The 15,000-nt window shown below is 45.1% G+C and overlaps 1 pseudogene; it reads left to right on the top strand.

The window, feature by feature from the left end:
* Positions 1 to 15,000, top strand: part of LOC127642980 (myotubularin-related protein 3-like) — a 29,427-nt pseudogene that overhangs the window by 106 nt on the left and 14,321 nt on the right.

A 15,000-nucleotide genomic window follows, 5' to 3' on the forward strand; every position in this document is an offset into this window, starting at 1 on the left:
CTGCACATCTGTTGGGACTAACGCAAAGCCCAGGTGAGTTTTCGGTGCATGCAGCGCTTTATTCATGGGTTACTGTTCAGAATATTCGGTCTATTTGAAGGGTTCCGCCCTCCAACAAAACAATAACAACAACAACAACAACAACAACAACACAAACGATCATGATTTAAACCTCCGGGGCATTTTTGTCCTTTTCATTTTTGTATTTTCGATACATAATGTCTGTTTGCGAACCTCAACTTCAGTTCCTGTAATACATCTATAATACACAGTGTACACAAAATAGTCACACTCGGGACCTTCAGGACAAAAATGTCCCCATTGAAACCCATTAAAACTGCAATATTTGCTCCCAGTGCCATTAAAACATAAAATCATGAATTATATGATATTATGCTTTCTTTCCGGAGCCCTGACTTCAACATTTACATTTTAAATAGTTTCCACCAGATGGCGCCATCTTTCAAATGTTAGGCTATGGAGCAAATACAAGCTTTTCCCCTATTCTCTGTGTGTGTGTGTGTGTGTGTGTGTGTGTGTGTGTGTGTGTGTGTGTGTGTGTATGAAAAACAACAGTGGCATTATGTAAACAAACTGCCATTTAAACAATACAGCAGTCTGGGCATATATCATTTGCTATCTACCTAGACAGCATTTTGGGAATGTAGTGAGCTACCTACTTAGCAAACGTGAGCATCCAGTGAACTGCCGAGCTAGACTACCCATTTCCGGGCACCAAAGTAGTTAATTCGACTCTGAACATGTCTAAACTGTCAGTTTTCTACATGCTTCTAGTTGTTTAATAATGCCATCTATGTAGGCAGCACACTAAACAGTATATGCTCCAAAATGCCATCTAAGTTGGCAATTCACAAGATGCTTAGAAATGCTTCCTAAGTAAACAACTCGGTAACTTTTGATGACTATAAATGAGTGGAACAAGTGCTATTCTCTTAACATAATTCTGTAATCCCATGAGTCTGTAGAATTATGCAGCTTGAGTAAAGTTGCTCATGGAGGATTGAGCTGTTGTGTTGGTAAGGCAGATAACATATCGGTCATTATGTGTGGCGGGTTGAAAGCCAGCAGGACATTACCTCATCAATAGAGGAACAGTATCAAAAGGCTTTTTGTTTGCATGTTCTTTGCTTAGTTTACACTGCAATCAAATTCAATGGTCAACCGTAACGCCTTCACGTGATGCAAAACCGGTTTCATTATTTACCCAACCACTTCTATTATTCTTGGTTGTCTGAATTCTGATAACGTCTCATTTGGTCACTTTGAGCTACGAGTGACTTGCTTTGACATGCTATGATCTAATTCTGTCTTGCTTAACCTCCTTTTATCATGGCAAAGTTTTTGGCATCTAGCGAGCTGCCTAACCAAACAGTATTTTGTGGCATATAGTCAGACTAGACACTAGGGAGCCTAACTAGACAGCATTTTGGGCATCTAGTGAGCTGCCTAACTAGACAGCATTTTGGGCATCTAGTGAGCTGCCTAACTAGACAGCCTTTTTGGGCATCTATTGAGCTGCCTAACTAGACAGCATTTTGGGCATCTAGTGAGCTGCCTAACTAGACAGCATATTTGGACATCTAGTGAGCTGCCTAACTAGACAGCATTTTGGGCATCTAGTGAGCTGCCTAACCAGACAGCCTTTTTGGGCATCTAGTGAGCTGCCTAACTAGATGGCATATTTGGGCATCTTCTAGCGAGCTGCCTAACTAGACAGCATAAATGGGCATCTAGCGAGCTGCCTAACTAGACAGCATTTTGGGCATCTAGTGAGCTGCCTAACTAGACAGCATTTTTGGGCATCTAGTGAGCTGCCTAACTAGACAGTATATTTGGACATCTAGTGAGCTGCCTAACTAGACAGCCTTTTTGGGCATCTAGTGAGCTGCCTAACTAGACAGCATTTTTGGGCATCTAGTGAGCTGCCTAACTAGACAGTATATTTGGACATCTAGTGAGCTGCCTAACTAGACAGTATATTTGGACATCTAGTGAGCTGCCTAACTAGACAGTATATTTGGACATCTAGTGAGCTGCCTAACTAGACAGCATAAATGGGCATCTAGCGAGCTGCCTAACTAGACGGCATATTTGGGCATCTTCTAGTGAGCTGCCTAACTAGACAGCATTTTGGGCATCTAGTGAGCTGCCTAACTAGACAGCATTTTGGGCATCTAGTGAGCTGCCTAACTAGACAGCATTTTGGGCATCTAGTGAGCTGCCTAACTAGACAGCATTTTTGGGCATCTAGTGAGCTGCCTAACCAGACAGCCTTTTTGGGCATCTAGTGAGCTGCCTAACTAGGCGGCATATTTGGGCATCTTCTAGCGAGCTGCCTAACTAGACAGCATTTTTGGGCATCTAGCAAGCTGCCTAACTAGACAGCATAAATGGGCATCTAGCGAGCTGCCTAACTAGACAGCATATTTGGGCATCTTCTAGTGAGCTGCCTAACTAGACAGCATTTTGGGCATCTAGTGAGCTGCCTAACTAGACAGCATTTTGGGCATCTAGTGAGCTGCCTAACTAGACAGCATTTTGGGCATCTAGTGAGCTGCCTAACCAGACAGCCTTTTGGGCATCTAGTGAGCTGCCTAACTAGATGGCATATTTGGGCATCTTCTAGCGAGCTGCCTAACTAGACAGCATAAATGGGCATCTAGCGAGCTGCCTAACTAGACAGCATTTTGGGCATCTAGTGAGCTGCCTAACTAGACAGCATTTTTGGGCATCTAGTGAGCTGCCTAACTAGACAGTATATTTGGACATCTAGTGAGCTGCCTAACTAGACAGCCTTTTTGGGCATCTAGCGAGCTGCCTAACTAGACAGCATAAATGGGCATCTAGCGAGCTGCCTAACTAGACGGCATATTTGGGCATCTTCTAGTGAGCTGCCTAACTAGACAGCATTTTGGGCATCTAGTGAGCTGCCTAACTAGACAGCATTTTGGGCATCTAGTGAGCTGCCTAACTAGACAGCATTTTGGGCATCTAGTGAGCTGCCTAACTAGACAGCATTTTTGGGCATCTAGTGAGCTGCCTAACCAGACAGCCTTTTTGGGCATCTAGTGAGCTGCCTAACTAGACGGCATATTTGGGCATCTTCTAGCGAGCTGCCTAACTAGACAGCATTTTTGGGCATCTAGCAAGCTGCCTAACTAGACAGCATAAATGGGCATCTAGCGAGCTGCCTAACTAGACGGCATATTTGGGCATCTTCTAGTGAGCTGCCTAACTAGACAGCATTTTTGGGCATCTAGTGAGCTGCCTAACTAGACAGCATTTTGGGCATCTAGTGAGCTGCCTAACTAGACAGCATTTTGGGCATCTAGTGAGCTGCCTAACTAGACAGCATTTTTGGGCATCTAGTGAGCTGCCTAACTAGACAGCATTTTTGGACATCTAGTGAGCTGCCTAACTAGACAGCCTTTTTGGGCATCTAGTGAGCTGCCTAACTAGACAGCATATTTGGGCATCTTCTAGTGAGCTGCCTAACTAGACAGCATTTTGGGCATCTAGTGAGCTGCCTAACTAGACAGCATTTTGGGCATCTAGTGAGCTGCCTAACTAGACAGCATTTTGGGCATCTAGTGAGCTGCCTAACTAGACAGCATTTTTGGGCATCTAGCGAGCTGCCTACCTAGACAGCATATTTGGGCATCTAGCGAGCTGCCTAACTAGACAGCATTTTTGGGCATCTAGCTGAGCTGCCTACCTAGACAGCATATTTGGGCATCTAGTGAGCTGCCTAACTAGACAGCATTTTTGGGCATCTAGCTGAGCTGCCTACCTAGACAGCATTTTTGGGCATCTAGCGAGCTGCCTACCTAAACAGCATATTTGGGCATCTAGTGAGCTGCCTAACTAGACAGCATTTTTGGGCATCTAGCTGAGCTGCCTACCTAGACAGCATTTTTGGGCATCTAGCGAGCTGCCTACCTAAACAGCATATTTGGGCATCTAGTGAGCTGCCTACCTAGACAGCATTTTTGGGCATCTAGCGAGCTGCCTACCTAGACAGCATATTTGGGCATCTGGTGAGCTGCCTACCTAGACATCATTTTGAGCATAGAGTGGGACGTGCTATCATATAATTCTGTCTTGCTTAACTTCCTTTTATCTTTGTATTTCAGACTTTCTGTCTTAACGTGTAAATCAAGAGAGACCAATCCAGAACCAGGTCTGAAGTGTCTGTGTCTGCCAGCGGTTCACTGGCTTCACGGGTCAGAAATGCAATGCATGGAATGTGTACATGTTTGTGCATGCATGCTATAGATGACATGGCGGCGGTGTGTGTGCATGTATGTTTAGGTAGTGCAGGTTGCATTTGTCGATTCTGTCACTGCATTGATTTGCTTTGAAGTGTTCTGCAAGAGCCGAACTGCTCGTGGGTTATGGGATTGCTTCAGTAGTCAATCTTTATCGTAAAACCTTAAAGACCTTTTTATTGCAAACGTCTCTCAGGTTCAGTGTGATTACTGACCCAAGACTGTGGCCTGCTACTCTCTCTGGACTGTGACCCTCTCTGCCCACCTCTCCTGGGGCCATGGTAAGACCCCTCCTTTACATAAGCTTATACTGCTCTCAGATCAGTGCTGATGGCACGTTTCATTTCAGGTTGAAGAGGGGCAGCAGAGTTTGGAGGCCAATGGGAGCCCAGTACTAGAAGACCAACACTTACAGGTGGAACATTAAGAGCACATGCAGGTGTACTCACACATGCTGTACCTGTAATTAATGATGTATTACTGACGCTGGCAGGTGGCGTTCCCAATGCTGCATGGAGAGTGTGTGGAACACACTGGGAGGGGAGAGGACTCGGTCATTGCCTTAACCAGCTACCGCCTTCACATCAACCTGCAAGACAACGTCATCAACGTGAGTGATTGTTCACACAACAACATGCGTGTTTGTGTTGTCATCTCAGATGCGAGACAGGTGCAGTATATGAATATCAATAGTTTCCATCCACCTTTCACGGTATTTTGTTATCAACAAAATGAAAATGTGAAGAAAAAAAAAATTGACATTTGCCGCATTCTGCCGTTTTTGTTTTTTTTCGTTTGGTAATTATTTTGTTTTAATTGAATGCTTTTTTCGTTTGGTCATTAATGTTTTTAATTGAATGCTTTTTTCGTTTGTTGGATAATTCCGTGATGTATTATTTTGAATGGTGTGAAAAAGCAAAACAGCGACTCCTCATTTGTTCAATGTGCAGGAGATATTTGTGTTGCACTCCTGAAAGTGTCGTCAAAACTTTTTTCGCAAAAAATCCTTGAATTGAAACGTAGTTAATGAAGTTTAACAGGGCTACAGACGTCTGTTTTTAGATGCCAAATCACAGAATTGCTCTATTTAGATTGTTGTTCAGAGACAAGACAGAGAGACAAAGTATCGAACTCGATACACAGCCCTATATTTGGATTAGTTTACTGATTCAGGGTCTCCACGTTCATGGAAAACCTGGAAATATCAGGGAATTTTACAATTGTCATTTCAAGGCCTGGAACAGTCATGCAAATGTCTCTCTCTGTTAACGTGTCAGGTTCCTCTGCAGCTGATAGAAAGTGTGGAGTGTCGCGATCTGACTCAACTGCACCTCACCTGCAAAGACTGCAAGATTATCAGGTACTGCTCACACGGTTCACATCAGCTCTATAAAACAGGTGAATGTGTCATTCTGCACGATATCTGCAGTCAACTTCAATCTGCATTCACAACAAATTCACACACAGCTAAAATTGCTCATTGTTGTCAAAGGTTTGCTAACGGCGAAGAGCGGCAAACTTCTGGCAAACATTTGCGGCAAATCACAAGCTCAATTGCATGTGAAAATAATCAGTGGCTAGTTTTCCTGAACTCTGTTTTGTAAAACAACCCTTTTTAGGGGCCAAGCACTGAAAGTGAACAGGCACCTATTGTAATCGTTATGGTGCGTTCACATATAACGCGAATCGAGCGTTTCACACGGCGCAATTACATACAAAGTCAATGCAAAGATGCGAATTCGCTTCATTCGCACGAGTTCACATTTTTCAACTCGTGCTAAATATCCACATGACGCGTTGTCACGAAAGCCTATCAGCATTGAGAAAAATGGTTGTAGCCGTGTGTGTGGGCACTCGGAATTGTATGACACAACGTCAACGTATCTGGGACGTCCACAACAGATACAGAGCAGCAATCGTTGTGATATCGGCCATGGTTGATGGCGGAAAGATAAGTTGTCGTAGAAGCCCCGCCTCCTTTCCTTTTCCGGAAGAGAAGGGGGAATACTCGCTCGAACGCGAGTTTAAACACAAATTTAATCCAGCGATCAAACTAGGGCTGTCAAAATTGCTCAAAAATGACATTCGAATATTCCCTCTAAAAAAAACACATATATTCGAACTATTCGAATATCTGGTTGCGCATTTGGTCAATGACGCGCATTACGTCAATAACAGGACAAATTAATACAAAGAGACATAACTATTTGTATAGGTAGTTTATTTAAGTTTAAACATATTTGACAACGTATTACCTACACAAAACAAGTAAATCAACTAATGGCCAAGACCTCACTCTCGCTTCGCGACGCGAGGCACTCTTTCTCTCTCTCGCCCTCACGCTCTCTAGCATAACGGTTTAAAAGAACAACAACAATAAACAAATGTTGAGTGCTGATCAAGAGTTTTGTGCAAGCAATATAAGGTCGCGACTCTTGTCCCAAATATAGCAGGCTTCATTCAGTGATTAAAACAAATTATTAACATTAATTGAAGTTTTACAGTATATAGAACCGACATTGAACGCTCCGAGCGAGCTGTGCTGTGGTAAACATGGAACTTTTCCTTGACATGAAACGGTAAATAATCAAACCAGTGGAAGCCTGCAGTGCATGAAACTGCTGTATCTAACCTACCTTATTCATGCAACATCTATTCAGTCAGTACAGTAGCCTTACACTTTAGTAATGTTTCTGCTTAACGTTAAATAAAATGAGGCACACAATTCCGAGAAATGTGACAACAAAGACCCCTCAGGCAGCACGCCCACTCGCAAAGCAGACAGCCGCACATCTGCTACCGCGGGCGCGTTTTTTTTTCCACATTCGAATATTAATTTTCACCTTCGAATTTCTGTTTTTTAAAACTATTCGAATATATATTCGAATTTAGAATATTCGTTGACAGCCCTAGATCAAACTCGCGCGAGCAATGCGAGGCACATTTTTCTTCGTGTTGTATGTGAACGCACCATTAGTGTTCTTTTTATTCGTATTCTTCTTCCGCCATTTATTCTATGGCCGCCCATAGAACCATATGAGGGAAAGTTGTGAAATTTGGCACACAGATAGAGGACAGTCTGAACATTAACTGGAGCAAATTTGGAGTCTCTAACTCAAACCGTCTAGCGCCACCAACTGCCCAAATTTTCACACGTTTATGCTAATAACTTTTGAACCGTAAGTGCTAATATTTTCCACTGATTTTCCGCCATTTTTTATTTGAGAAAAAACTAATCAATTCTCCTAGACCGTTCATTCGATTTGCACGAAAATTCAGTCAGATCAATTTCAGACCAGGCTGACAAAAATGTATGGATTTCAAGTTGTTTAGTCAAACAGTTCTCGATTAACGCACAAACAAATTTGACGGAGAGCACGGCAAATTGGACGTGAGGCTTTATCTCCGCAACGCTTTGGTGTGTGTTATGACAACCATGACTTGAGGGTACCTGCACAGTTTCGGCACAGTGCCACCTAGTGGTCACGAGATATAAAAATGCATATTTTTGCGTATAACTTCTGAACGGTTTCACCTAAAAACACAAATCTGGTCTTGTTAGATTCTGTGCGGGATGCCGAGTCGAATGATACAATTTCCTATGTCGGCCATTTTGAATTGTATTGTAAAATGCCGCGTTGACCAATATGAGGTTGCTTGGTTTGGCGATGACCTCCGTCATTTTGCACATTATCGTCAGTTAACATATGTTATTTCTGTCGACTAAAATTAAATCCCATTTTAGTCCAAATAAAACTGACAAAAATGTATGAATATTACATGACAATGGGGGTCTGGGTATCTCAGCGAGTATTGACGCTGACTATCACACCTGGAGTCACGAGTTTGTATCCAGGGCGTGCTGAGCGACTCCAGCCGGGTCTCCTTAGCAACCAAATTGGCCCGGTTGCTAGGGAGGGTAGAGTCACATGGGGTAACCTCCTCGTGGTCGCTATAATGTGGTTCTCACTCTCGGTGGGGCATGTGGTGTGTTGTGCGTGGATGCCGCGGAGAATAGCGTGAAGCTCCACATGCGCTACGTCTCCACGGTAACGTGCTCAACAAGCCACGTGATAAGATGCGCGGATTGATGGTCTCAGACGCAACTGAGATTCGTCCTCCGCCACCCCGTATTGAGACGAGTCACTACACCACCACGGGGACTTAAGAGCGCTTTGGGAATTGGGCGTTCCAGATTGGGGAGAAAAATTTGTAAATATTGCATGAAATACAATGAACTAAAATGAACGCTGTCCACCGAGTGATTGGATGACTGATCTGTTGTGTTCAGGTGTCACTTCCTGTCTCCAGAGCAGTGTCAGGATTGGCTGAGAAGGATAACCGCGAGTCGTGCGGCGCCGGCCAGACTAGAGGAGCTCTTCAGCCTAGCGTTTCTCTCGTGTTGCTGCGAGTGTGTCTGATGAGGAGAGAGAACTGCATGATGGGATCTGCCGTGCAGGTACCCACACACACACACACACACACACACACACACACACACACACACACACACATTTCAGCGCTTGACATTTCGTTTATCTGGTTTCTTTGTTTAGTTGATGCTCATGTAACTTCTCCAAATAAAGTGCATGACAACTAACAGGATGAAGCAACAGGAATACAAATTCAACTATATAGTGATCCAGACATTATGCACAATCGCTCAGTAACATGCTAATGTGTGTGTGCGTGTGCGTTTGTAGGAGGACATCGGTGGAGGTTTAAGAGTGAGATGGAGCGGATGAACTTTGACACACATAGTGCCTGGAGAATCTCCAACATAAACAGCAACTACAGGTGATGCTAGTTCACCCGCAAATATACATTGTCCATATAAGGGCAAAGTTCACAGTGACTAGATCTGTCAAGCTCTCTTCATTTATGACACGTGAGCTCCAACAGCGTTTGGTGACGTTTTGAATCGAGCGCGAATGCAAACGGGATTTTCGGGCAAGATTTTCAGTGAATAACGACTTAAATTTGAGTCTGTTCCACGCTCAAATCTACATAATATGACTTTAGAAGACTTGGAATATTGTACACGAGTCACATGATTTGTATATACATTTATGGTGTTTTTTTTGTGTCCTACGTGTAAATTGACAGACTCAGTCACCATTCACTTTCATTGCAACAATGTGTTTCCTTCCGTGTTTCTTGACTGAATGAAAACAATCATTTTCTGGTGAACTATTCCTATAACGTCTTACACAATGTAACTATAGGTGCATCCTAATCAGATGACGTTTGTGTGTTTGTGTGATGTCACAGGTTGTGTGCCAGTTACCCCGAGAACATTGTTGTGCCCGCCGCAATCACAGACCAAGAACTGGAAAAGGTTGCGGCATTTCGATCTTGGAAGAGAATCCCATCTGTTGTTTACAGGTGTGTGTTTTCCATTTAGATGCATCTTATCACGTGACTTGTTGAGCGCGTTACCATGGAGACGTAGCACGTGTGGAGGCTTCACGCTATTCTCCGCGGCATCCACACACAACTCACCACACGCCCCACTGTGTGACCACGAGGAGGTTACCCCATGTGACTCTAGCCTCCCTAGCAACCGGGCCAATTTGGTTGCTAAGGAGACCTGACTGGAGTCACTCGGCACGCCCTGGATTCAAACTCACGACTCCAGGGGTGCTACCCAAACCCCCAATGCACAAGTTTCAATAGAATTAAAAGTGCTTTTATAAAATTATAAGCATCACATTTCTGCCTTTAAATTCTTTATTCACCTTTACTATGACCTTTGACCCAGGCACCAGAGTTCAGGCGCCGTGATCGGTCGATGTGGGCAGCCTGAGGTCAGCTGGTGGGGATGGCGAAACGCTGACGATGAGCGTTTGATTCAGGCCATTGCGAAAGCCTGCACCACAGATCCAGCGGCGACCAAACGGCACAGCAACGGCTCATGCGTTCACCATCACGCGAACGGTACCGGTAAGAGAGCGTAATTGCGGCCTGTATGCGGTGGCTTTGTGTTCCCTGCTCACCTCCTCCTTTAATGTCTGTGTTTCAGATCCTCACGTGGCCAATGGGAACGTGGAGGCGGAGCCCAGAGCCACGCCCCCTCAGAAGCTGTTAATAATGGACGCCAGGTCGTATGCAGCTGCAGTAGCCAATCGAGCGAAAGGGGGTGGCTGTGAATGCCCAGGTAATGCTATTCGCTAATGCTATATGAGGACGGTTCTTCTCTGTTCTGGGTAAGACTGAGAATGTAGCTTTGTTTTACACCCTAGTGAGCTGCCTTGCTCTCTACTGACTACAAAGGCAGCATACTAACTGAAAAGACACCATGTAAGCGACTTATATGAAACGCTGTACATTAAGCTCATCGTTTACGCTCATTCACACAAATATTATTAATATAACATTTTCACCTTGCACTGCAAGCGCGAGTTTGACCTCTGGACTATAAATGTGTGTTTAAACTCGCTTTCGCGCGAGTAACGCGAACCCGCGAGTATTCCCGCTTCTCTTCCGGAAAAGGACAGGAGGAGGGGCTTCTACGATTTGGTTCATAGTAAAGTTCAACCAATAGCTGTAATCAAGTAGTCGCACATATTTACCGAACTTACCAGGTAGTCCAACTTCCTCGCTCACTTTCCTCCAAGCGACGTCTTTTTCGTCCGTTCTCTGCACATTTTATCATCCATTTTTCCAGATTTCTTCTGCTACTACCTCAGTGACATTCGGACAAACGTAATACTGATAGGCTTTCGCGGATATTTCGTTCCAGTTGAAAAATGTAAACGTGTTCGAGTCGTGCCATTTTCTTCATTCGCACCGCTCTCCGCGAATTCGCATCTATTCGCAAATTTGCATTGACTTTGTATGTAATCGCTCGTTTCGCATTGTATATGAATGCACCATTAATATCATTTTAGTTTTCATATGTTATAACACCACAAAATAAGTGCCACAATTCCTGCTGCCAGTTGGTGGCGCTATGACCGTGACCCACAATAGCCACATCCATGCAATTAACCCTCAAGAAAAAACACACAACTCTATTTTGATCTAAATCACACCATGCAGCAGAAGATACAAGACACTTCCTGTTTCCTTATTTTTGCCAATAATTTAGTGAATCGCTTTACAATAAGTTTGCATATGCTAACTATTAGTTAACTACATTATTTCTTATAAACTAACAGTGAAAACACTTACAGCACATATTTATCTTATTTAATGTTAATTCCAACATGTACAAGCACATTTTTAACATAAAAAATTGTTAATATATGTTACATGTTAGCATGAATGCATTATGGACTAAAATGAACCAGAATTAACAAATGTAGATTTATAAATTGCCATTAACCAAGATTATTAAATGCTATATATGGTAACACTTTACAGTAAGGTTCCATTTGCTAACATTAGTTAATGCACTATGAACTAGCATGAGCAAGCTATGAACAATATTTAGCAATATTAGCATTTTTATCAATTTAAATCCTTATTGTAAAGAGTTCTGCCTCATTACCAACATTTCATTGTTGATGGGTTTTCAAGTGGGGGGGGGTCGCCAAACTGGATCATACAACCTTAAAGCCCAGGGCCCCCCCCAAGCAGTCAAGGGCTCCTGGTAGACAAGGGCCCCAGGCAATCAAGGGCCCCAGGCAGTCAAGGGCCCCTGGTAGTCAAGGGCCCCTGGTAGTCAAGGGCCCCAGGCAGTCAAGGGCCCCTGGTAGTCAAGGGCTCCTGGTAGACAAGGGCCCCAGGCAATCAAGGGCCCCAGGCAGTCAAGGGCCCCAGGCAATCAAGGGCCCCAGGCAGTCAAGGGCCCCTGGTAGTCAAAGGCTCCTGGTAGACAAGGGCCCCAGGCAATCAAGGGCCCCAGGCAATCAAGGGCCCCAGGCAGTCAAGGGCCCCTGGCAGTCAAGGGCCCCAGGAAGTCAAGGGCTCCTGGTAGACAAGGGCCCCAGGCAGTCAAGGGCCCCAGGCAGTCAAGGGCCCCAGGCAGTCAAGGGCCCCTGGTAGTCAAGGGCCCCTGGCAGTCAAGGGCCCCTGGTAGTCAAGGGCTCCTGGTAGACAAGGGCCCCAGGCAATCAAGGGCCCCAGGCAGTCAAGGGCCCCTGGCAGTCAAGGGCCCCTGGCAGTCAAGGGCCCCAGGCAGTCAAGGGCCCCTGGTAGTCAAGGGCCCCTGGGCACTCGCCCCATTGGCCCGGTCGGTGTTGATTAAAATGCTGTTTAGGTAAGCATATTTTGGATCAGTAAGTAATACGGTTTCCTTTCATTGGTTCCTCTATGGTGTGTTTCTTGTAGAGTACTATCCCAACAGTGAGGTGATGTTTATGGGCATGGCCAACATTCACTCCATCCGCAAGAGCTTCCAGTGTTTGCGAACTCTCTGCGCTCAAGTCCCTGATCCGGTCAAGTATGTAAACCTGCAAACCTGTTTACCGCTGGAAGTCCTGCACTGAAAACATGCAGACAGTGTTTGGTTGTGTTTCTCTCCTGATGTATTCCCCTCTGATGTTCCCTCATTAGTTGGCTGTCTGCTCTGGAGGGCACTAAATGGCTGCAGCACTTGTCTCTGCTGCTGAAGGTGTCTCTGCTGGTGGTGAACGCAGTGGATCGGGACCGCAGGCCCGTCCTGGTGCACTGCTCTGATGGCTGGGACAGAACACCGCAGATAGTGGCTCTGTCCAAACTGCTCCTGGATCCATTCTACAGGACCATCGAGGTCAGACACGCACAGCACTGATGACGTCATTTGTGCGTTTTTAGAAGTATAAATAATCTGACAATTAGGGACCTGTGTAGCTAGCTCAGCGAGTATTGACGCCGACTATCACCCCCGGAGTCGTGAGTTTGAATCCAGGGCGTGCTGAGCGACTCCAGACAGGTCTCCTTATCAACCAAATTGGCCCTGTTGCTAGGGAGGGTAGAGTCACATGGGGTAACCTCCTCGTGGTCGCTATAATGTGGTTCTCGCTCTTGGTGGGGCGTGTGGTGAGTTGTGCGTGGATGCCGCGGAGAATAGTGTGAAGCCTCCACAAGCGCTACGTCTCCGTGGTAACGCGCTCAACAAGCCACGTGATAAGATGCGCGGATTGATGGTCTCAGATGCGGAGGCAACTGAGATTCGTCCTCCGCCACCCGGATTGAGTCACTACGCCACCACTAGGACTTAAGAGCGCATTGGGCGTTCCAAAATCTGAAAATGTGCCTTTTGACAATATGGTAATATGTATATATTGTTTCCTAATAAACTATATTATTATAGTGGTGCAAACTTGATTTTGTATCTTGCATTTAACATTTTTAATCACACTTCACACACAATCACACTTCAGCTGTACGGAAATGAAACAATCGAAACCAACTCGAACTGCATTCTTGCTACACATTTGATAGAAAAGGCCACCTCAGTGAATAGTTTTGGATTTGTGTTCTCAGGGTTTCCAGGTGCTGGTAGAGATGGAGTGGTTGGATTACGGTCATAAGTTTGCTGATCGCTGTGGTCACGGTGAGAACGCAGAGGATCTGAACGACGCTGTCCGGTGTTCCTGCAGTGGCTGGACTGTGTACATCAGCTTCAGAGACAGTTCCCATGCTCCTTTCAGTTCAACGAGGCCTTCCTGGTACTCACGCTCATCACTGATCGATGCTTCTTCAGTTTCTGGATCATTATTGTGCTGCTAATTATCCCCAGAATTGTATAATTCCTCAGTAGCCGTACAGTCCGTTGAGAAGTGGTTCTGAAGTCCAGTTTTGGGGTTTTAGGAAAGGTCTCTGATTCTTGTTCTGTTGTAAACACACTCTTAAGATTACGCTGCTGTGTTTGTCTCTGTAGGTGAAGTTAGTGCAGCACACATACTCGTGTCTGTTCGGGACGTTCCTGTGTAACAGTGTGAAGGAGCGCAAGGAGCGGGGTGTTCAGGAGAAGACGTGTTCAGTGTGGACTCTCCTGAGACCTTCAAATCCAGCCTTCCACAACATCCTTTATTCACCACGATCTGAGACGGTAACAACACCTTCCCTCTCAAACTGTGACTGTTGATCTTATGTTGATTCTCTTTCTCAAATACCCGCATTGAGCAGTTTGGGGCAAACATCAGACATACCATATAGAAACACATTTTTGAACATCTAGTGAGCTGCCTACCTAGACAGCATGTTTGGGCATCTAGTGAGCTGCCTACCTAAACAGCATGTTTGGGCATCTAGTGAGCTGCCTACCTAGACAGCATGTTTGGGCATCTAGTGAGCTGCCTAGCTAGACAGCATGTTTGGGCATCTAGTGAGCTGCCTACCTAGACAGCATGTTTGGGCATCTAGTGAGCTGCCTAGCTAGACAGCATGTTTGGGCATCTAGTGAGCTGCCTACCTAAACAGCATGTTTGGGCATCTAGTGAGCTGCCTACCTAGACAGCATGTTTGGGCATCTAGTGAGCTGCCTAGCTAGACAGCATGTTTGGGCATCTAGTGAGCTGCCTATCTAGAAAGCATTTTTGAACATCTAGTGAGCTGCCTAACTAGAAAGCATTTTGACCATCTAGTGAGCTGCCTAACTAGAAAGCATTTTTGGTGGCCTTCTAGTGAGCTGCCTACCTAAAGAGCATTTTTGGCGGCCTTCTAGTGAGCTGCCTACCTAAACAGCATGTTTGGGCATCTAGTGAGCTGCCTACCTAAAGAGCATTTTTGGCGGCCTTCTAGTGAGCTGCCTACCTAAAGAGCATTTTTGGCGGCCTTCTAG

Source organism: Xyrauchen texanus, chromosome 4 (genome assembly GCF_025860055.1).
Source record: "Xyrauchen texanus isolate HMW12.3.18 chromosome 4, RBS_HiC_50CHRs, whole genome shotgun sequence".
Classification (NCBI taxonomy): Eukaryota; Metazoa; Chordata; class Actinopteri; order Cypriniformes; family Catostomidae; genus Xyrauchen; species Xyrauchen texanus.